Below are 25,077 nucleotides of genomic sequence, written 5' to 3'. Positions count from 1 at the left end.
CAATGCCTCTCCTCCTCAGATCACATTTTGAATAGCAAGAGACTGGAACACATCGTCACAGGTAAACATACATATTAGAGATGCACAGTATGTACATACACACATGGATTTGGATATACTTATGGGTGCAAAAAGTCATTTGTTCATTTGTTTAGACAAATTTTGAGTGTATTGTCTTAGGGTAGGTACTGTACACATATAGACATACACACTTTTTAGGACTGATCTTTGCAAATGGATTTTAAAAGCACAAAAGATTTCTTTGCTTCCCCAAGGCATTCCATTATTCTCTAGTATCAATCTCTATAAATGGCCTTGCTCTCCTACTCTTAGTTACTAGCTGACTTTAGGATGGGCAGCTGCTCTCCAACATTATTTATGTACAGGAGATGATCCCAATATCCTAAGGTATTCCCTTTCATTGCCTGAAATTCTTAAAATTGCTGTAAGACATAGAGGTGAAAACATGGGTATTGGAATCAGGAGGTCTGGGCTTAAATCTTGACTTTGTCACTCAGATACAACTTTAACCTCGTTGAGCTCCAGTTTCTGCATTTGCAATATAGTGATAATAAAGTTTCCCTCATGGGAATGGCTACTCAACTAATTCAACGAATATCTATTGTAGGTTGATTGCCTGCAAAGGACATAGAAATAGAGTTGATTCAATTTCTCAACTGAAGGAATTCACTGACTAGCAGCGAAAACAAGAGAGTGACGCATGTAAAGGAAATAGCACAAAGAAACAGCTAACTTACTTTTTGGTGGGACTAAAGGCTTCTTGGAGGAAGTGAGAGCTAAGTTGGGCTTTGAAGGGTAGAAAGAGTTACATGGTGGAAAAGGAGAGAATAAAGCGATGCTTTTCAAATTTAATCTGCATCTAAATCACTGAAATTGCAAATTCTGACTCAGCACCTGAGGTGGGGCATGTGATTCTGAATTTCTAACAAGCTCCAGTTAATGCTGATGGTGTTGGTCTCTGGACCCACACTTGAAGAAGCAAGCAGGGCATTTTAGATTAAAGAAATACCAGCACAAAGGTGACAGTGAAAAGCAACATGTAGGTTTGAAGAACAGCAGCAGCTCAAAATGGTTGCACCATCAATTGCAGGGAAGGAAGTGACGCTGGAAAGTTGGTAGGGTTAGAGCAAGTGAGAATTACATGAAAAGACAAAAGTAAGTCTTTCTGGCACATAGTGAACACTCAGAAATGGCTTATTTCCACCACCCATTTTACTCAAAATCCCACCAATTAGAAAGGAATAGAGAGAATGCTTAATATGAGACAGTAAAATATTTGATTTCTTACTTTCATTTGAGGCCTGAGTCTACTTAATTCATGAAATTAAGTAGATGAAAAGACATCTAGATGGTCATCTTACCTGCCTCAGAGAAAGAAGGTGATTCCCAGGCTCAAACAGGGGTAAGCAGAAACCACTTCACAGAGCTAAATAATCCCATCAGGACAAAATTGTTGAGAGTTCAATGGGATGACATGTGCATTCCTAGCATGTTGTAAGTGCTTAACTAGTTTCTCCTACTTTGAGTGAAGGAAGCCTCTGTATGACTTCAATCCATGGGACAGACGACTTATATTCCCATCCCAAAATATTACTCCTAATCACTTCACATTATCAAAGTTTTATTAAGACTTTTATCTCCCCAAGAGGGTAACATTTGTTACTCTCATCTCCCCTTTATAGTGAATGCATCTTGAAGCAATAAAAAGACCCTGATGGAGTATGAAGATAGGACAAACCAATAAGGAAGATGTAAAACTTACGAATAAAGAATTTCTTATTTCTTCAGATTGTTTCAAAATGCTAAGATACTGTTAAAAGCTTTAGAAAAATATGATGAGTGTTCCCCAAACAACTTCATATATATGCAGCTCACTGGCCTGATTACATTAATTCATCATTCATTCTTTCAAAGAACATTTCATTGAGCACTTAGTATGTGTCAAGCATTGTTCTAGTCACTGAAATACTAAGTGGAACAAAATAGAATCTCTGACTCCAAGGTTCTACTAATAATATTGTGGGAACTCTCTATAGTATTTAATTTATTCTGTAAAAGAAACAAAGAGACCTAAGCAAACACAGCAAAGTACAACAATGGTCAATTCTGTATGTTGGCATGTGGAATATTTGCTCTAGCATTTTTGGTAATTTTTTTTAAATTTTCGGAATCTCTCAAAACAGTAATTGTATTTTTAAAAATCCCCTGTATCAGTCAACTATTTATATAATAAAGCTGTGTAACAAACAATTCCCACATGCAATCATAGGTAGTTGATCTAGGCTTGGCTTTAAGGGATGACTCTGTTTCAAGCTGTGTCACTGGCTACACTTGGCTTCTCACTAAATTGGGCTTAGGTCTGCTCTATATGTGTTTGTTCTGGTGTCCAGGCTGAAAGGATAGCAGTTACCCAGGGGAAGTTCTTTATAAGGCAGTATGGCAATCCAACTGAACAGAACATTTTAAGTCTCTGCTTGCACGGTGTCTGTTAATATCCTTTTGCCTACAACAAGTTACTTATGTGATCAAGCCCAATGTCATGGGGAAGGAAAGTATACTCTACCTACCCACTATGAGGTTAACCAGTGAGATGGTCAAGCTCAACATCAGTGGAGGAGAGAGAACAGAAGGAGTAAGTGTGTCTTTAAAATGTCTATTTTACGTTCTCCAAACCAGTGGAAAAACCTGAGCTAAATATCTGAAAAGACTGCAATGAGTGAATAATGCAGAGGTGTTTTACTCTAGCTACGGGGAGGAGAAGCGTCTGGGAAGACTTTATGGAGGAGGTGATACTTGATGTTTTCCAGATATACAAGATGGGCAATGGGTTTCAGGTAAAAGAAACAGAGTGTACAATTACACAAAGGCCCAAAAGAGCTTGACTTATATTGGAAACCAAAAGCAATTCCTTATGAATGGAAGTGTGAGTGTGTGCAGGGTGTGCATGTTTGTTGGGGGAGGAGAAATGAGGAGGTTAGTGGATTTCTAAAACAGAGAAGAATAATCCAGAAAGACAAGCACCGTCAGTTCACAGAGGGCCTTGAACCTCATAAATAGGAGTTTAAAATTTATCCTGCAAAGACTTGGGGACAATTAAAAGGTTTATAGCAGCAATGTGACTTGAGATGATTGATATTTTTGGAAGAGTACTATGGCTATAAAAGGAAGAATAGACTGGAGGGCGATGAGTCAGGAAAGAGGAAAAGTAGTTAAGATGTGATTAGACTGGCTTCACTGGTGAATTCTCCCAGACATTTAAGGAAGTATTAATACCAATCATTCTCAAATGCATCTGAAAAATAGAAGAAGAGGAAACATTCCTTAACTTATTCTATGAGGCCATATTACCCTAATACCAAAAGCCAGACAAAGACAATAAAAGAAGAAACCAATATCCTTTATGATTATAGAAGTGAACGTCCTAAACAAAATACAGACAGAAGAAATCTAAGAACATATAAAAGGCTTATACACTATGACAAACTGAAATTTATTCCAGTAATGCAAGAATCATTCAACATAAGAAAATCAATCAATTTAATGCACCACATTAATAGAATAAGAGAATAAAACTTCAAGATGGGGAAAAAGGATTTGACAACATCCAACATTCTTTCACGAAAAAACACTCAGAGAACTAGGAATAGAAGAGAACTTCTTCAACATGATAAAGAACACTTATAAACAGCTACTGTTAGCATCATGCTTAATGGTGAAATATCAAAAGCTTTCCCCCTAAGATTAGGAACAAGACAAGGATGTCTACTTTTACCATTGCTATTCAACATTGTACTGGAAGTTCTAGCCATACAATTATGAAGAAAAATGAAATAAAAGACATCCAAACTAGAATGAAAGAAATAAAGCTATCTCTATTCACAGATGACATGTTCCTATTTATAGAAAATCCCAAAGGATTCACATACGGACGAACAAAATCCCAATCCTACTAGAGCTAATGAATGACTTCAGCTAAGTTGCAGGATAAAATAACAACTAAAAAAGAAAAAATCAGTTGTAGCTGGGCACGGTGGCTCACACCCGTAATCCCAGCACTTTGGGAGGCCGAGGTTGGCGGATCACGAGGTCAAGAGAACGAGACCATCCTGGCCCACATGGTGAAACCTCGTCTCTACTAAAAATAAAAAAATTATCCGGGCATGGTGGCATGCACCTGTAGTCCCAGCTACTCAGGAGGCTGAGGCAGGAGAATCGCTTGAACCTGGGAGACAGAGGCTTCAGTGAGCCAAGATCGCACCACTGTACTCCAGCCTGGTGACAGATTGAGACTCCATCTCAAAAAAAAAAAAAAAAAAAAAAAAAGAAAAGAAAAAATGTTTTACTTTTTCATTCATTGGAAATGATCTGAAAAAGAAATTAAGAAAATAATTGCAGTTATAATTGCATGCAATTGAATGTAAACACCTAGAAATAAATCTGAATATAAAAATGAATATAACACTAGAATTTTAAATCTAACTGAGGAGGTAAAAGACTTGTACACTGAAAACAACAAAACATTGCTGAAATAAAGAACAACATAAATGGAAAGACATTCCATGTTCATGAATTGGAAGATAATACAGACAGTCCCCAACTTACAATGGGTAGACTTACTGTTTTTTGACCTTATGATGGTGTGAAAGTTATATGCATTCAGCACGCTCCTCAACTTACAATGGGGTTATGTCCAGAGAAATCTATAAGTTGAAAACACCATAAGTCAAAAATGTACTTCTGACTTACAACATTTTCAGGTTATGATGGGTTGATCAGAATGTAACTCTGTTGTAAGTCACAGAGTATCTGTATTGCTATGATGGAATACTATCCAAAGCAATCTACACATTCAATACAATGTCTATCAAAATTCCAATGGCATTTTTTTTTCAGAAACAGAAAAGTTGATTCTCAAATTCATGCAGAATTGCAAGGGACTCTAAATAGCTAGAATAATATTGAAAAATAAGAACATTGGAGGACTCACACTTCCTGATTTCAAAGCTACAGCGATTAAAACAGCATGGTACTGGCATAAAATGAACACATAGACCAGTGAAATAGAATTGGAAAGTCCAAAAATAAACCCAGGCCAGGCATGGTGGCTCACACTTGTAATCCTAGCACTTTGGGAGGCCTAGGCATGTGGATCACCTGAGGTCAGGAGTTCAAGACCAGCCTGGCCAACATGGTGAAATCCCATCTCTACTAAAAGTACAAAAATTAACCAGGTGTGGTGGTACATGCCTATAATCCCAGCTGCTCAGTAGGCTGAGGCAGAAGAATCTCTGGAATCCAGGAGGCGGAGGTTGCAGTGAGCTATTATGCCACTACATGCCAGCCTGGGCAATGGAGGCTCTGTCTCAATAAACAAACAAACAAACAAACAAATAAACCCAAATATTTATAGCCAATTGATTTTTGATAAGGGTGCCAAGATCATTCAATAGCAAAAGAATAGTCTTTTTAACAAATGGTCCTGGGACAACTGGATAGCTACATGCAAAATAATAAGTTGGACCCCTACCTCACACTCTCCGAAATATTTAAGGGGTGAGGCGAGAGGAGTATATGGGAACCTGTACTTTCTGTGAAATTTTTCTGTAAAACTAAAACTGCTCTGTAAAATAAGTATAATTCAAAAAATAAGATATCAATGCACACCACTAGAATAGTTCAAATTTTAAAAAGACTGACAATAACAAATGTTGACGGTTTAGAGCATCAAAAAATCTTGTACATAAAAAAAAAAAACTGATGGGAAGTGAAAATATGTGCTCACTTTGGAAAACAGTTTGGCAGTTTTTTAAAAAAAGTTAAACATATATTTACCACATGATTCAGCAATTCCACTACTGGGAATTTGTACAAGAGAAATAAAAACATATGTCCATAAAAAGGCTTTTTATGAAATGTACATAGCAACTTCTTTCACAAAAGCCAAACATTAGAAACATAAGTCCATCAACAAGGGATTGGATAAACAAATTATTGTATAAACTTACAATGGAAATACTATTCGGAAATAAAAAGAAATGAATTACTGATACACACAACTTATATGAATCTCAAAAGTATTATAAATGAAACAACCAGACACAAACACTATATACTACATTATTTCATTTATATGAAATTCTAGAAAAAACAAAGCTATATTGACTTAAAGCAAATTATTCTTGCCAGGGACCAGGGTCAGAGAGGTTATTGACTATTATAAAAGGCAAGGGAATGTTTAATGAGTAGTGAAAATGTTCTAAATTGTGGTTGTGGTGGTGGCTACATGATTGCTATGCATTTGTCAAAATTTGTCAAATCTTACACAAAATTTGGTAAATGTTATTATATATAGAGTATACTTTAATAAAGATGATTTACAAAAGCATTGATAAAAAGTAAAAAATGAACCAATGACTTAAACACAAGAGCTAAAACTATAAAACTCTTGGGAAAATAGAGGTAAATCTTCATAGCCTTGGATTTGGCAACAGATTCTTGAATTTAACACCAAAAGCATGAGCAACAAAAGAAAAAATTTAACACATTGGATTTCATCAAAATTAAAATCTTTTTTTTTTTTTTTTTTTTACATCAAATGATATTATTGAGAAAGTGAAAAGACAACCTATAGGATGGGAGAAAATATTTGTAAATCATATATCTGATAAGGGTCTAGTATCCAGAATATATAAAGAACCATTATAATTCAACAACAACAACAACAAAACTCAATTTAAAAACAGGCAAAGGACTTAAATAGAAATTTTTTCCCAAAAGATATACAAATGACCAATAAGTACATGAAAAGATGCTCAACATCATTAAGGAAATACAAGTAAAACTACAAAGGTATACCACTTCACACCCACTAAGTTAGCTTTAATCAAAAACTAGAAAATAAGTGTAGGTGAAAATGTGGAGAAATTGGAACCCATGTACATTGCTAGTGGGAATAATGTACAAACCAATAATACATTGTTTGGTTGCTGTACAAAACTGGCCATTCCTCAAAAAGTTAAGTATAGGATGATCATAGGACCTAGCAATCCCATCTCTAGGTATGTAATCCCAAAAGAACTGCAAGCAAGTACTCAGCAAATACACGTACACTCATGTTAATAACAGCATTATTCACATGGGCCAAAAGATGGAAAAAACCCAAATGTCCATCAGCAGATAAATGGATAAACAAATTGTGGTATATATATCCAATGTGATAGTATTCAGTCACAAAAAGGAATGAGGTACTGATGTATGTTACAATATGAAGAAGCCTAGAAAATACTATATAAAAGAAGAAAGACATGAAAGATTACATATTGGATGATTCCATTTATTCAAATTATCTTGTAAATCTATAGAGACAGAAAGCAGATTGGTAGTTGCCAGAGGCTAGGGGAGGGGAAAACAGGAACAACTTAACAGGTATAGATTTACTTGTGGGGTGATAATAATGTGTTGGAATTAGATAGAGGTGGTGGTTGCACAATATTGTGATTGTACAAAACGCCATTGAAATGTTCAGTTTAAAATGGTTAATATTATGTCAATTTCAACTCAGTTAAGAAATAAAAAGGATATTGTTGGTGATGATGAAAAATAATGAGCTTGAACTCAAGCAGAGGCCATGACAAAGGAGAAAAGCAGAATAGGAGAATGATAATGGACAGTGCAGAGTGGAAGGGGGCAGTAAAGGGTGATGCTGAAACTCCTCATGTGGAAGAGCTGATGCTGTTGCTATAGATGGGAATGTGGAAGGAAGATGGGGCTTGGAGTGTGGGGGATAATAAGTTTAGTTGGGTCATGAGGGTTGGAGGTACCTGTGGAGGTGTGCAGGTAGAGAGGTCTCACTGTCAGGGGGACCTCTTTGCCACTGGAATATAATGGGAGAGAAGAGCTATAGGACACCTTGGCAGACAGACCTTATTAGTAAAATTCCCTTCTGAATAAAAATGTTGATAAAACAAGAAATCACTAAATTCCTACCTTCCTATTACTGTGACACAAATCCTTTCAGTAAATTGATTTTTGCCATTTTAATTGATTAGTGAGGATTCAGGATTATATAATATTAAGGCTTAATCTAGGAACATATAGCAAATCTATTCCAGAGCCAAATTGTGTCCAATGCTCACACTTCCATCATTCCTGCTTAAACGCCCCACTTACCAGGTTCCACTTCACCACTGACAGCAGCATTTGGCTGCTTGGTCTCCTGAGGAAATGTATATATTTTCTGAAAAGTCTCTCCAATTCCAGATAATTAGCTGAAGCAGGTATATTGGTATCTTAAAGCCAGAACAAAGTCATTGCTCTGAGCAAACTGTTAGCCTGATAATCCTTCTGCATCACACATCAGTATTCTGTGTTTCTTCTGGCCACTGTTATTGCTCTGTTTTCATCCAGTTACCACCCTTCCACAAAGAAAACTGAAGCCACCAATCCTTACATAGAGGAAACATTTCCTTCGCTGTAGGAGCACTGAACCAGCAACACCCATCTCTAAATTGTTACCACTCCTCATCTTGTGTTCTTGCCCTATAAGCTTAAAGCTTGGAATTTATTAGAAATGTCAATTGCACTGAAAACAAAAACACTTTTGTAAAAGTATGCTAACGGCATTCAAGAATTGAGGAAGAAATTATGAGTGCTGTGGAAATAGTTCCTTATTCACATCTGGAAAACATTTGCTAGGGGCACAAGGAGGGATGGATGAACTGCAGGTATGCATAGAAATTTAAGGTTTTTCCTCTTTTCTTAAACTGCCTTCTCTCCTACCACCCTTTGGCTCCTCCTTAGTCTTCCCAGACAAGCTACCTTGCAAATCTGCCCTTGCAAAGTTCTCCCATTCCAATTTAATTCTCTCTCCTCTTTTGTAGATGATTTTGAGCCACACAGCCCCAGATGGTCAGTCTGGGAACAGACACAGGCTTTTTTCAAAGACACAATATTGATTCCCTCTAGACCCACAATGACCTCTTTCTTCTAGCTCTTCTTACTCCAGTTCACAAGGCTTTTAATCCCCACTGAACACAGCACTTCAATATGGGTCAGAGGATGGGCCACAACTCAAAATCAACTGTTCCAATCCAGGAAGTTTCGACTGGCACAATCAGCGTTCCATTAAGCAGGGTCTGGTGCCATTGTTTTTTACAAGGCTCTCACCAGCTGGCCTTGCTATGCTTGGCTAAGAATTAGACAAGGGAGGGAGGATCTGGCCTGAATAGGAAGAGAGACAAGGGCTGGCTTTAAAAGGTGACACCCTAAGGACAAGCTTGAAGAGACAGGGAATAGGCAATGTCTCTGACAGAGGTGGTTCTGCTTTTGTAGAAGTACTAAGGCAGGCAGGAGAGAAACAAGTTGACACACACATATCAGGCTCTGAAACAAAACCAAGATCAGAAGAACACTGAATCCACTCATTCCAAATCACACACTCCTCTTTGACTCCAGATCTAAGGAAAACCTCCTAGGAGGACATAAAACATAAACATTTTGGTTAAAACTTTAATTTTCACTACAGGCTTGTGCCCCACAAAGATGCTCACAGCCATTAGATTTTCCTTTGGGAAGCTAACTTTCTTAAGTGTGTGAAGTGTCATTTATCTAGCAGCAGAGAAATAAAAGATGTCCTACTTAAAAATTCTGTGGCTTGCTAGCATACCAACGCTGTAAAAATGTAAACAATGCTACATGAAAAGTTTTATAAAAAAATATTTTAATCATAGATGTTAATAATAAATATTACGTATTTTTATTATTCCATGTGTATTTAAGTAGAGTTCATTAACCATAATAACCTTATATAAGGAGATAATATTATAAATGGTTTTGATCATGAGCTCCAGAATTATTAGAACTTTGTCACTCACTAAGTACCTTGGAAGAGTCTCTTAGTCTCTGTAAGCTTCATTTTTCTCATTTGCAAAACGGGAGGGAGGTGATAATACTACAATGAGAATGAGTCAAACACTCTTAACATAAAATATACTTAACACAATGCTGACACATCATAAGCACTTAATAAAAAGCATGAGTGCACTATTATTACTAATTTTTGATGATCATCATAAACAATGTCAGTTATTACACCTGGTCCAGTCAGTCCTTTTAGATAAGAGTTCGTTGAAGTGGATGTGAATTCCATAGTGTTCTTAGGCTATGCTCTAAGCTAAGTGATCTGTCACTATTCCTGGTCCTCCCTGTTTCTTAGCCTTTGCTTCTAAGCATGGTATCTTACAGTTCTTCCCTTGCTGCTTTTAATCTGATTCCTCTGTCAACTAAGAAAACCTTCCCTCTCTCCCTTCTCTTACTCACAAAGGAACCTAGACAACCACACGGGTCAAGTCAGTAGATTTACATTTCCACCTAATTCCAAATAAGCATACTAACCCTTCAAGACGTTCTTGTACAGAAAAGTGCATGGGCTTTATAATGATAAGTTCTTTCAACCTGCATAATGGTCTCTTGGAGTGAGAACATTTCCACTATAGAAGCAGATAATAGCACTATGCAGAGAGGGAATGGACAGCACAAAATCATAGAGACAGGTAAGTGCCTAGAACTTCAGAGAAAAGTTAGGATTTGCTGTGGCTAAAACATAGGTGGCTGTGAAAAGGCTGTGAAATGGATATTGGTGAGCTAGGACTCAGTTCTTCAGAGCCATGTATAAGACTAAAAGAATGACTAAAATTATAAACATTTTCAATATTTTAGGTATTGTGTTAAGTGTTATACCTGTATTATCTCATTTAATTATCACCATAATCCTGTAAAACTTGTAATATAATTATGCCCATTTTATAGATGAGGAAACTGGGGCTTAGGAGGATTAAATCAATGTCTTAGGGCCTGTACAAAACTATAGTAGTCTCCCACTTATCCATGGTTTTGCTTTCCATGGTTTAGGTTACCCATGGTCACCTATGGTCAGAAAATACCAAATGAGACTGGGTGTGGTGGCTCACACCTGTAATCCCTGCACTTTGGGAGGCTGAGGTGGGCAGATCATGAGGACAGGAGATCGAGATCATCCTGGCCAACATGGTGAAACCCCATCTCTACTAAAATACAAAAAAGTTAGCCGGGCATGGTGGCGGGTGCCTGTAGTCCCAGCTACTCGGGAGGCTGAGGTTGGGGAATCCCTTGAACCTGGGAGGCAGAAGTTGCAGTGAGAAGAGATCACACCACTGCACTCCAGCCTGGTGACAGAGCAAGACTCCATCCAAAAAAAAAAAAGGAAAAAAGAAAAAGAAAATATCAAATGAAAAATTCCGTAAGTAAATAATTCATAAATCTTAAATTGCATGTCATTCTGAGTAGCATAAGGAAATCTTATGCTGGCCCTCTCCATCCTGCCCAGGACATGAGTCGTCCCTTTGTCCAGTGGATCCACGCTGAATATGCTACCTGCCTGTTAGTCACCTAGTAGCTGTCTTGGTTATCAAAAAAAAAAAAAAAAAAAAAAAAAAAAAACAAAAAACCAAAAAACAAAAACCAAACAAACCAAACAAACAAAAAAACAGTACCAATAGGGTTCAGTGCTATATTAGGGTTCTCCAGAGGGACAGGACTAATAGGATATATATACATATATATATACACACACACACACACACATACACTTACATACATACATATATGAAAAACAGTTTATTAAGAAGTATTGACTCACAGGATCACAAGGTGAAGTCCCACAACAGGCCATCTGCAAGCTGAGGAGCAAGGAAGCCAGTCTGAGACCCAAAACCTCAAAAGTAAGGAAGCCAACAGTGCAGCCTTCAGTCTGCAACTGAAGGCCCAAGAGCCCCTAGCAAGCCACTAGTCCAAGAGTCCAAGAGTCCAAAAGCTGAATAACTTGGAGTCTGATGTTCCAGAGCAGGAAGCACCCAGCATGGGAGAAAGATGAAGGCTGGAAGACTCAGTCAGTCTAGTCCTTCCATGTTTCTCTGCCTGCTTTTATCCTAGTTGCTGATTAGATGGTGCCCAACCAGATTGAAGGTGGGTCTCCCTCTCCCAGTCCATTGACTCAAATGTTAATCTCCTTTGGCAACACCCTCACAGACACACCCAGGAACAATACTTTGCATCCTTCAGTCCAATCAGGTTGAAAATATTAACCATCACAAGTACTATCCATGGTTTCAGGCATTCTCTGGGGGCCTTGAAACGTATCTACCATACATAAGGCAGGATTACTGTATTTGGTTCCAAATGCTATGCTTATAACTACCATCCTATACTGTCCTGAGAATTAGTCTGTGGTAATAATTTTCACATCATTGTATTGGCAATGGGGAGACAGGAGAGGTTTTAAGTGAAAAAGCAATATGATGAGATTTATTTTTAGGAAAATAAGTCAGTGGTTGAGCATAGAGGAGAGAAACTGAAAGCAGGGAGAGCAGTCTAGACATTCAAAATAGACATGAGCAAGACTTAAACTGAGTCTTGACAGCAGAGATGGAGAGGAGGGCAGAGACCCTAGAGACATTTCCCTGATAGAAGCAACAGGACTTGGGGACTGGATGGATGAGGGAAAAGGAGAAGTAAAGTAAGTCACCCAAGGTTTTAGACTGCTGAATGAGTGAATGGTATGCTTCAACCATCTATGTTGGGGCAGCATGTCTTATTCTGTCCTATAGGAAATAGAAATATTAATGTTATCACTTAAAAAGGGGCACATTATCGTACATGATTGGATTAAACAGCATTGTTTAATACAGGACTAGTCAACATCTTTAAAAGCTATTGTGTATTGAGAATCTCCAAGAGAACAACTCTGTGTGCACTGGGGAGATGTCCAATAGCCTTGGTCATATAGGTCTGGGGTTCAAGAGGAATACCTAGAGGTAGAGGTTTGGGGCTTATTTTCTTCAGCAGCAGATCTTTGATGACAGTATTTCTGTATTTTCCACCATGTCTGCTTACTTGGTATGTGTTGCTTATTGAAAATATTTTTAAAATTCTAAAACTGATGGCTATGCCTCATGAGTTGAAAACGCAATGTGGATGAGAACTAAAATATATCTACCTCTGGGTGAAACCAAATCATTTTATATATAAACTGTTTACCATTCCATTCAAATAGGCTAGTCTTTGGAACCACTGAAATAAAAACGTTCATTAACTGATTAAAAATATCAGAGATAAGATTTGATTAATTATTTTATATGCCTCTACAAGAATCTGGGGAATCTTGGACTTCACGGGAGCATAGGTTCAGATTAAATTCATCTCAGTTGACTGCATGCTTACTCATCTCAGGAAAAAATCACCCATGCCATTGTTTGTAGTATCACATCAGTCCTCTGCACATTGGCAGGAATATGCTCCCAGCTGCACAAGTATGTGGTTTCTCTGGTCATACAGTAAATGTACTTGTGACCTTAAATAACTCACAAGGGTGTGAATGTCAGAGCTGGGAATCCCTTCCTGGGAACCACAGGGCAATCTGTTGACCTATCATTTTTCATCAGTGTGGGGTAGATTAACTCTTGCTATCAAAATCCTACCAAAACATCTAGTGCCACCATGGCTCAGTCAGTGGTAGCCCACAAACTAATGTCAGTCTCATTTTTTCATTCTTGTTCTACACAAACCTTAACCCATACAGAGAAGTGTTCTGCATGCTTTATAGATATTAACCTTCAACCCCATAAGGCAGCATCATAATTGACCCTACTTAGTAATTGAGGGTGATGAGGTACAGAAAGATGAATGCAGTTGCCCAAGATCACATAGCCTCACACAGCAGAATGATTCTTTCCATCCACAGGGTATCTGGAAACGGATCATATTATAATACTTCCAGCAGAATTTCCCAAGCTTCATTCACATACTGCATATCCACATGCTACCTTTAATAGTATTTATTTACTGTATTTAAAAATCAATATACTTTAAAAACTTTAGCTTTTGTCCAAAGAATAGGATATATAAACTCACATAATTGATGTGGCAGTTAAGTCTGTCCTCTAAACCACATGAAAGTGATTTCATGGCTATTTTAAATTTTTTCTTTCCTAAAATTTATTTTATAACCATCTATGGATGTTCACTTTTCCTCTGAGCAGCTTACACCCTAAACTAGAAAGTTATTCATTCCAAACGTTAAATATGTGCAGTCATTCAACATGGTTAACATTTATGGAGTATCTGCTACTATGTTCAGGGAAGCGTGCCACATTAATTCTTCATTCCACATCTCCTCCTCCATGAAGCTAAACCTGATAAGCAAAGCCCACAGAGAGTTCTCCCCATCTTGGTCTGAGAGTGTGCAGGAGATAACTGAGCATTTTGTGGTCCTGTTCTCTTCCTTAACTATGTCTTCTCTCCCAGGAAAATGTTAGTCCCTTGAGAATATTACCATTTTATCTCTCATTACCACTAGTAACAGAGCCTTGAACTTCATGCTAGTGGTTGAAAACACAATCATTAATGCCCATGGTGAAAATAGTGAGATCTAAAAACAGGAAGAGAAGGAGAAACACCCAGTTATTGAGACCCCACTATTGCTGGGCATCCTTCCATCATTACCTGACTCATTTGTAATTAATCTTCACAGCAGCCCTGTGTACTAGGAAACTGAGGTAAAGATAGACCAAGTAGATTGCAGAAGTTCACATAGCTGGCAGGTGGCAGAGCTAGGATTAGAATGGTGATCTGCCTGGCTCCAGGTGAGCTGCTATTTCCACTGCAACAGGCTGCTGCACCTGCTTCTAGCGGAAAAAAACACATTAAAGGGAGTGACCACAATCTCCTTCATCAGGGAAAGATACTGCAATGTCTCATTATCTCAGCAGTCCTCCGCTGCCAATTGCTAAATTTTAAGGCAAAAACAAACTGTGACCATTGGCAAAAAAACTATGGAAAGACAGCCTTAGCATGAATAACCAGGGTAATTACCCATGCACACAATAAATTCTGTGGGCAAGAGCCTTGACCAAGCTCTCACCCTACATTCTGAGTCATACAAATTCCCGAGTAGAACATGGCCAATTGGTTTATGTCCCAGTGTTTTGGGCATCTGTGGGTCTAGCAGCTGCAAGGTTTTTCATGTTGGTTTATTCACAGTAGTTTAACAAGTCATACCCAAGAGGGAATTGAGGACCAGGCCCTTGATTCTATTGAAGCCTCACTTACCACTCTCATATTGAGAGTCAGGTGTTGGCATGCTATGAGGGATATGAGGGAATGTCCAAGATAGCAAGCAGAGTGGCTTCCCAAGGACCTCTGCATATGTGAGCATGGGACATGGGCTGCCATCTACTTCCATGAAGATAGTGTGGCTTCATGCACCGGGCCTCAACAACTCTCTACAGCACCCTGAGCTCCTTCCTTTAGTCTGCCCTAGAACTAGCTTATGTTGTTGAAGCCTTTGCACAATCTGCAGAGACATACTTCACTGAGAATCCCTTCCAATATACCAGTATACAGAGTGAGGGGGTGGGATTTGAGAAGTCTGTTTTCCAGAGAATGGAGATATCGCTAATTAAAAATGACTAAAACAACACCCTTTACCTTAAAATGTCATGGACATTGAATTTCAGTAGGAGGAAATGCCATGGTGATTTAACTTGTTGGATGGTGAAGGGATTTAACCCCTGTGGTAGTTAATATATCAGGCCTTTTTTTTTTCTCTGTAGAAGGATAATTATTTCCCTTAAGTAGGACTATTAGAAGGATTGAGGACTGAAAACTGCTACATAAACATGCAACAAATATTGGCTCCTTTCTTCCTCTTTCTTCTTTCATGCATATCTTTCAGACTTAAAATTCTATCTCAATTTAAAAATTAAAATATTAATCAATTCAACATTAAACTTTTCCCTCATGACTTCTGTTTTAGAAATATGTTCATCTTTCAGTCTCTTTTTTTAACAGACATGCTACAGAGGTAAAGAGAGTGTGGAGGTTATGCGTGGGTGCCTCAGAATGTCCTGGCTCTGGGTAAGGAAAGAAAAACAGAAAGAGCTGAATTTTATTCCCAAAGTACACTCATCCTATAAGCCACAGGACTCAGGCTGCGATGGGGCCATGTGAGAATGCCTGGGGACCAGGATCTTTTTCATAAGCACACTAGATATTTTGAGCCAACTCCCTCCTACTAGCAAGGAGAGGTTAAGAATGATCATAACTAATGTTCATTTAGGTACCAGACATTCTTTGAAGCATTTAACACATTTAAACTCCTTGATCTTCTTTACAGAATTATTATTCTGCTATAATCTTTATTGTAGATGTGAGAAATTTGAGGCACACAGCAGTTAGCTAGTTAGTTCAAGATCATCCAGTTGACAAGTGAGGAAGTCCATATGCAAATCTAGGCAGTGTACCCCAGCATCTAGCCCTCAATCACTCACCATTTCCTGATGTTCAAGAGATGGGGCAGGCACCACGTGCTTAGTCAAGGCAGCCTGGCCTAGGCCCCTCTCCTCTTTAGAGATGAACAAGCACACACACTGCTGAGCTAACTTCTTAGAGGCTATCTGGGGAGAAAGGTAGACTGGATTCTTTGGGTGAAGTAAAGCGAAGGTTAGAAGAGAACCACTACTACCAATCTTTTTAAGAAGATGCATGCTTCAAGACAGGTGTTTCAGAGACACAGAGCTAGAAGAGTAAAATTAGCAAAGATGCTTGTAACTGTGCATGACCTATGCAAGTAGCATGGGGTGTTGGATAGGGCAAAGTTGGGAAAGAAATGTGGTGCTGTGAAGAAAAGGCTGGCTTCAGATTTGAGAGAATTTTCTTTGCATCAATTTTACTGTTCAGGGCAATGCTTCACCAACTTTTCTATTCTGCAGTTTTAGGAGAGTGATTGCATATTTTCATAAGTCCTGGGGCATGGTCAGAAGCCAGTCATTCCTGTGAACTTCCTCTGAAATCCCATATTTAGTCTCTAATATTTGAGTTGATTATGTGTTCCACTCCATAACATATTTATATTTGTTAATATATGAATACATTACATTCATCACTCTTGGCATTATAGAAGATCCATCATGGCCAGGTGTGGTGGCTTATGCCTGTAATCCCAACACTTTGGGAGGCCGAGGTGGGTGGATCACCTGAGGTCAGGAGTTCAAGACCAGCCTGGCCAACATAGTAAAATCCAGTCTCTACTAAAAAACCATAAAACTTAGCCGGGCGTGCTGGCAGGCTCCTGGAATCCCAGCTACTCAGGAGGTTGAGGCAGGAGAATTGCTTGAACCTAGGAGGTGGAGATTGCAGTGAGCTGAGATGGCACCACTGCACTCCAGCCTGGGTGACAAGAGTGAGACTCTGTCTCAAAAAAAAAAAAAAGAGATTCATCATGATTATCCTATGCCTTCACATCCTCCATGACGAGTAACACCTGACCCCAAGTGGTACCTTTCCCTGCTTAAGAATTGTAGCTCTAGTTATGAGGAGCCATTGGAAGGTATTAAACTCAGTAGCGACATTATTGGATTTGAATTTTAGAAAGCTCTCAGTAGTAACAGCATGGAGAATGAAGTAAAGGAGAGCAAGGCAAGAAAGACAGAGACAATCAGTTGGGAGACTGTTCATTATTGCAGGCAAAAGATGGTGAAAAAGAAAGGCAAAAAAAAAAGCAAACAATTTGCTGAGCTCTTCAGCCAGGCATGCTTCTTGAGAACAATTATGAGAGAGAGCACAGGGCATTTTCCTCAAGACGAGAGATTTAGAACTTAGTCATCTCAATTTTACGTTTCTTCTTAATAATTTTTGGAATCTGATCTTGGTGCTAGATATGCAATAGTCAGACTAGGTATGAGTTTAGGGAACCAGCAAAGCAGGGGCACAGAAAGAGAGAGAAAGAGCAAGAGAGAAATTAGAATAAAAATAATTCCAGTACCCATTTAAGCTTTATGTCACCTCGAAAGGTAAGTTTACTTTACAGTTTGATACAACTTTGATTTTGACTTTCATATGGAAGTTGACATACCATATTAGTTTAGGTCATGATACCTTTTAAATTCTTAAGCTATTCCTTGGAGTGAGGAACTGAGGTCCCCATTTGTGAGCCTGAGAAGATCAGAGGAGGTGGTCAGGATCATTCAGCATACTCACACCAAGCATCAGACTCACCCAACAACAGAAAGGGAAACCCCAGTCACAGATCCACTATAACAGATGGGGAGAGGCAAACAGAGAGAATTTACTGAGTGGTTAGAAATGATTCCACTTATGAAAAAACAGGCATACAACAGCAGCTAGGAGTGAGCAAGACAAACTCCAGTCTTCAGAATTACACACAGATTCAGCTCTGTTTAGATCCTTCTTGATGACATGGTTGGACTCAGGTTAACACATTTTATTTGCCAATGAAACACTATTCGGATAAACAGTTAATTTGCCTGTGTCCTTCACTGCAAGAGAGAAGCTCTTATTTTCCTTCTCAGTTTGAATCCGATTTGAATCTGAATTTTATCAATAGAAGATTCAGCATTAATTTTCTCTGGCTCTTTTCAATAGGCCCTCCTAGTTATTACCTCTTAGTTCATATCTGGCATCCTTATATTTTTGGGAAAAAAGCCAATAATATTAAGGATAAGCCATACAATAAAAAATATATTAATAATAATGCAAACTCTATATTCATCTCTATTCCATGTCACCTGCCAACTTTGAGGCCTGCTTGCCACATCACTAAAGAGGTTGCTAAGCATCTTTCCACCGAGTCTTTAAGATTTGTTACCTGGATTTGGGCATTATACAGACATGCCTTTTGTTCATGATGCCTCTGGTTAAAGCTTGCCCCTCCCAAAGAAATAAAGCTTCACAAAGCAACATCTACTTTGATCCAGCACTTAAATATTTAGTAGAGTGGTATCTCCCAAAATGTGTTTCTTGAAACATCGGTTCTGTGATATATTCCCAGAAAAATGTACTTCGTGGAAAATATGGAAGTCCCTTCTTAGATACTTACAATATACATCTATTTAGCACTTACTCTGTAAGTGATTTACATTCATTGTCTCAATTGGTCTTCACAATGAAACAACAAAATCTAATTATCATTTTCTCTATTTTAGAGATGGGGAGATTGAGATTTAGAGATGGCAGGGCTGGGATTCAAACCCTGGCAGATTAACTCTGAGTCTGCCCCTCTTCAGAAATGGGTATTCCATTCAGACCCATTCAGGGATTAACTCAGCCTGAACTCACATACACACACCCTGTTTGGAGCTCAATTTCCTTCTGGCAGCAGTACTTCCTGAAGACTGTCAGTGATTCACTTCCGGGTCACCTTTACCCTCTGTGAGCCTTGTGAGACATTTTAAACGCCAGAGCCACATTCATTCATTGTAGCTCCAGCATTTCTTTTCCTAGGAACATGCTATTTTCATTAGGATTAAAACAGCCCTCAGCAATAAATATTAAAAACCTGCCCAGTGAAAAGAGCAGCTTCCTCAGAAGCTTATGAGGATTTGAATTTTTAAGCAGGCCCTGCTTCCTATGACCACCCCTCTTCTCCATCCCTTTGTGTGCTCCCACATGGGTGTGCTTTCAGCATCAATCAGATTTGCTGTTTTGCTCAAATCCGTTCGTACTAATTGTCTGCCCATATTGCTGTGTGCTCTGGACAGAATGGTCTGGGAGAAATAGAAACTCACTCCTTCTCCCACCCCTGGGGGGATTCAGATTTTGTGTGCTTGATCTTTGTTGGTGGCAAGATAAAAATGCTCGCTATACATAGCAGCTTTCCTCCTTCATGTTCAACGGCAGCCCTGATGATGGGGGACCTCAGCCATCCTATTTGTTCTAAGCCACCCACAGAAGAATCAGAGCAGCAGAAGCCAGAAATAAGCTAGCTGGGGCTGCAAGTCTCTTTGTGTGTGGTGATATAGCAGAGAGACTTGGGAAAGTCAATTATTTTCAGTATGAATTTTGGTTCCACTGCTTCATGGTGTAAGATGGGGATCCCCAGTTTGTTCATCTGTAAAATGAGGATGCTAATACCTACCCACTGGGGCTGTTGGGAGAATTAAAGACCTATATAAAGCATTTAGTGCAAGACTTGGAGCAGGGAGACACTCTGCTTTGCTTGTCACTCCCTCCCCTCTCTGGCTGGAAGCCTGAGTAGTAGGTGAGGCATTTATTATCCATGTTCATAAACATCCCCAAAGACTTGTAGTTCCTGTATTAAAAACCACATTGAGTGTCCCCAGTTAATTGGGCGTCCTTGGGCCTGAGTTTCTCTACACAAATATATAAGCTTTGGATTTTTAAAAAGTATATAGTAATTATATTCTTGGACAAATGGTACATTTTCTAGAAAAGCACAGAGAATTCTTTCAGCACTTGGGGCCAGGTAGGAATTGCTTGATGTATGGGTAGCAACTCATAGTAACTAATGATTTACAATAAATACTTCAACAAAGAAAAGTCTGGGCAAACTCTATATTTCACCCTCATGGCAATGAGCTACAAAGGGTTTGCATTTTAAATCAACTGGTGGTCGTACCCCAGAAGGATGTGGTCTAAATAGATTTGTGTGACAGGGTAATTACTCATCATGGAAAGGATCCCAGCTGTCATCATGGCTTCTCACTAAGCAGTCAGTGAGTGAGCAGTTATGGAATTACAGGGCTGACCTCCTGTGTACTGCCTCACAGTCATCCTGAGCCGGAGTCACAGAGTTTCATCAGGGGGACCCAGGAGGCACAAAGCAGTCAACACCCCATGGCTGAGAATCAAACTCTAGAAGGGGCCTGTTTTCAACCTCTTCATTCTGGTCACTGGTGGCAATTTTGCCAAGTGACAAAAGAGCTAGACTAGGAGTTCTCAGTTCAGGATCTTAATGGCCTGAATGTTCAAGACAGTGTGGAGAGGTCCAAAGACTGCAGTCCTTGGGGTTACACAGATCTGTGCTGGAGTCTCAGCCCTGCTGCTCACTGTGTGATTGATCTGGAACTAAAAAAAAAAAAAGCATTTCTCTGATTTCCTAGCTGTATTTTCCTAGCTGATTTCCCAGTTGGTTTTTCTAGCTGTAAAATGGTGGTAATAATTCCTACTTTAAAAGCTTTTAAACTAGTATGTATGAAAATGGTTGGCACTTAATGAACATTATTATTTCACCTTTTGAAGTACCATTAGGTGCCAGGAACTGTGCTAAGCATATTACATGGACTTTGCTCATAACAGCTTCCTATTTTATGGATAAGAAGTTGGAGGAATCCTGCCCAAGTAGCTAGTATGCAGCTAGTTAGTAGCACAGACAGAATTTGATCTAGGCAGGTTGGATCCAGACTGCCCCATAATCATCAGAGGGAGAAAACATACCTTCAACTGGAGCTTTAGAGACTTTTGTGCTAGTTCTCAATAAACATTGTATAGGGTCTGTATCTTCAAAGAGTTTATCCAGTCTCATTGGAGGACAAATATCAGAACACACACAGCCCTGAGAATAGACCACCTGGCAACCAACAATAATTGCTGTGGGAGCTCAGTGAAGATCAGGATTTGACTTCAGGACACACGGATCCCTTCTCCTGTAGTCTCCATATCTGCCACCTTTTTTTGCACTGGGGTTTCTTATGTGTCAGTGTTACACAATTTTAAGGCTCTGATTTTAAACTAAAGAATGGACCCCAGCTTTGGCTTAAGCATAAAGGCAGGAAATATACATGCCCTAGAGACTAAGTTAACAGTAAAATGTTACTCTTCCTCCTCTATACGCAGAGAAATCTTTCATGGAAAAAACAGGATCACTGTTGAGACAGGACAGTTATGTATGAGAGGGTGTGGAGGATAGAAGGAGGCAGGAAGCATAACTTGGAATTATTGCTTCTTAAGTTTAGAAGGGTCACCTGACCCCAGTGGATAATAAGATGACTATTATCTTGGTATCCAAGAGCAAAGATCATGTTTTGAGGCCCTTTCTCTCCCCATCTATTGCTCTAATGGACCTACCCTCACTTTAAAAAGAAATAATCAAATGCAAAGGTGGCAGTTGCATTTTGTCGGCCACAAAGGAGAGCCAAAGGCTGGAGTATCAGCACTTTGCTTCTGATGGCAGAGCCTGCATTGTCCCTAGTGCACTAGACATCCTGTCCTCTTAGATCGCAGCAATGAGTGGGCTGAGGATAGGAGGGAGTGTGCATCCACCTTCCTGCAAAGCTGCAGGTTTACCTGTGGAGAGTGCTCTGCATGCCTCACAATGCACCCTCTCACCCTCCTGGCACTCTATATTGGCTGAGATCTGCATGGGGAGAGGGGAACTGTCCTGCAGAAGAAATCTGGAAGGGGGTTAAGCCTAGCAGGAAGGGGAAGAAGCCAAAGCAGCCAATTAATTTTCCTCTGCTGCTTAAATCATTCTCGCCCAATCTGCTGAGCTGAGAATAAGCATAACTGTCCTCAAGGTGTCAAGGCCCTGCCTTTTTTTGGTAAATCACATGGGAATCAAAAATAGATCCACTGTGAAAAAAGGCATCTCAGTCCACCCTCCACTGGCAATGGCTGAGTTTGGTGGATATTCATCTCTATTCCATGTCACCTGCCAACTTTGAGGCCTGCTTGCCACATCACTAAAGAGGTTGCTAAGCATCTTTCCACCGAGTCTTTAAGATTTGTTACCTGGATTTGGGCATTATACAGACATGCCTTTTGTTCATGATGCCTCTGGTTAAAGCTTGCCCCTCCCAAAGAAATAAACTTCACAAAGCAACATCTACTTTGATCCAGCACTTAAATATTTAGTAGAGTGGTATCTCCCAAAATGTGTTTCTTGAAACATCGGTTCTGTGATATATTCCCAGAAAAACGTACTTCGTGGAAAATATGGAAGTCCCTTCTTAGATACTTACAATATACATCAGAATACTAAAGGTAAGGATACTGTTTATATGAGCTTAATACAGCATTTCTAAAATTTATTTGTTCATAGAATTCTTTTGATTTTCAAAAGTTTGAGGCAGTCCTCAGCCCTGCTTTAGTGGAACATACTTAGGTAAATGCTGATGAATCTACAAGGATTGTTTTAGTACCACCATCTCTGGTGCAGAGGCAAGCATTCTGCTTTTCACCATAAGATTTCAATGTCGTAAGAGTAATAGTAATATCAATGGCACTAACATTTCACCCCAACTCTGTGTCTATGCAGGCTGTTGAGCCAGCCCTGATGCAACAGTAGTTGAAAGGTGTCACTGAGCAATGAACAAGGCTGCCATGTTAGAAAAACGATTAGCATTTTATTCTACCAAAAGGCTTACCACAAGCTACCAACCTTTTTTTTTTTTTTTTCCATAAAAATTATTAGTTTGCTACCCTTTGAAAAGATAATAGCATAACACCAGGAAAATCTACTCAGGGTATATTCAGGCATAAGCACAAAAGGATTGTTGCTGCACTTACTGTTAAAACAAACTCTATGAGTCAGGTACCCTTATTAGACCCATTTTGCAGATGAGTAAACTGAAGGTAACATACCTCAATGTCCCACTGCTGGCACATCATAGAGTTAGGGCTTGAACTCAGGCAGTCAGAGTTGAGAGCTCACTCTCTTAACCACAGATGGGACAGGTAAATGATGGAAACTCCAGACTGGTGCACTCACAGTGACTGTCACCAAGGAACTCATAGAAGTTTCTGGCCCATCTTCTTCCATAGGTAGAACAGGCAAACACTTCTGGATTTTTCCTCCCTCCTTGCCCATTGCCCATGTCTGGTGGTTTCAGGAGGGGACAACAGCAGGGCTGGCTGTATTCCACATAACAGGGTTTTTCTTAGCTGTGGCCTTCACACACATCCTCCACCTACCTGTAGGGCTGACTCTATGGATGTACAACCAATACATTCACAAAAGGCTCCACGTTTAGTTGGCTCTGTGCTTGGTTTAATGGTCTGTTGTCAGCATCCTGAAATTTTTAATAACTTTTGAAAAGGGGACCTGTACTAGCCCCATAAATGATAAATCTGGTTCTGCTGGCCTATTTGGTATTCATTTTGTTTGTTGAATTAGATACTGTGGTAAGGGAAGGACTTTGTGTAGCAAATCTATATGAGAGGATTCCCTCAAAATGAATAAAGAATGGTCACTGCAGATAATATATGGCAACTAACCAAACACTTCAACACATAACACACTTATCATAGAAAGCTATGCCCATGACTACAGGCAAAATGATGCTTGTAAGACTCTAATCCAGCAATTAGCCACATATCCACAGGTCAGCCAAAATCCATGCTTGTTTTCTCTGTCAATATGGCGAGCCTGCTGTTGTCAGAGAGAAATGTACCACTGTAGGATAAACTACTTTGTTTTATGAGATTTTATTTAGAAATTTCAAGCTATCAAAATGTTCATATGCTTTGGTACAGTAGTCCTACTTTGGGGAATTTAGACTCAGGAAATCCTTTTTTTAAAGTATGAACCCTCATATTCCTTGAGGTATTAGTAAGAAGACAAGCGAAAACCACTTACATGTTCAAAAAAAGCTGGTAGGTTAAATAAATTACAGATTCCACTTGATAGAATGAATGTCAGGGGTTGGCATGTAAAGGGCCAGGCAGTAAATATTTTATGCTTGTGGGTCATAGGGTTTTCTGTCACAACTACTAGCTCTGCTGTTGTAGCATGAAAGCAGCCATGGGCAATACAACAATGAATGGATGTAGCTGTGTTCCAATAAAACTTTATTTATAAAAACAGGTAGTGGACCAGATTTGACTGGCAAGAAGTAGCTTGCCAATGCCTAGTACTATCATTAAATGATGATTATGAAGACTGCCTGAATGTGTGATGTTTAATGAAAAAAAAAAAAAAAACAGGGTAAAAACTTGCATGACCATAATGATTACAACGGCATATATGTATATGTCTATGTGTTGTGTATAGAAAAATCTGGAGTAAAAAACCTTACACATATGCAATTAGTTGGGCTAGAGTGCCAGGATTCTGGGTGATTTTCTTTTCTTTGCCCTGAGAAAGATTTTCTCAGCCTTGATACTCTTTCACATACAGAATACTGAATATGTATAAAATAGATATAGATACAGACCCCATCTAACCAGTACCAGCTAACAAGCAGCTAATAGATGATAAGGGAGCATGTG

This window comes from Piliocolobus tephrosceles, chromosome 14 (genome assembly GCF_002776525.5).
Source record: "Piliocolobus tephrosceles isolate RC106 chromosome 14, ASM277652v3, whole genome shotgun sequence".
Taxonomy (NCBI): domain Eukaryota; kingdom Metazoa; phylum Chordata; class Mammalia; order Primates; family Cercopithecidae; genus Piliocolobus; species Piliocolobus tephrosceles.
The sequence above is the reverse complement of the archived record's forward strand: the minus strand, read 5'-3'. Positions refer to the sequence as shown.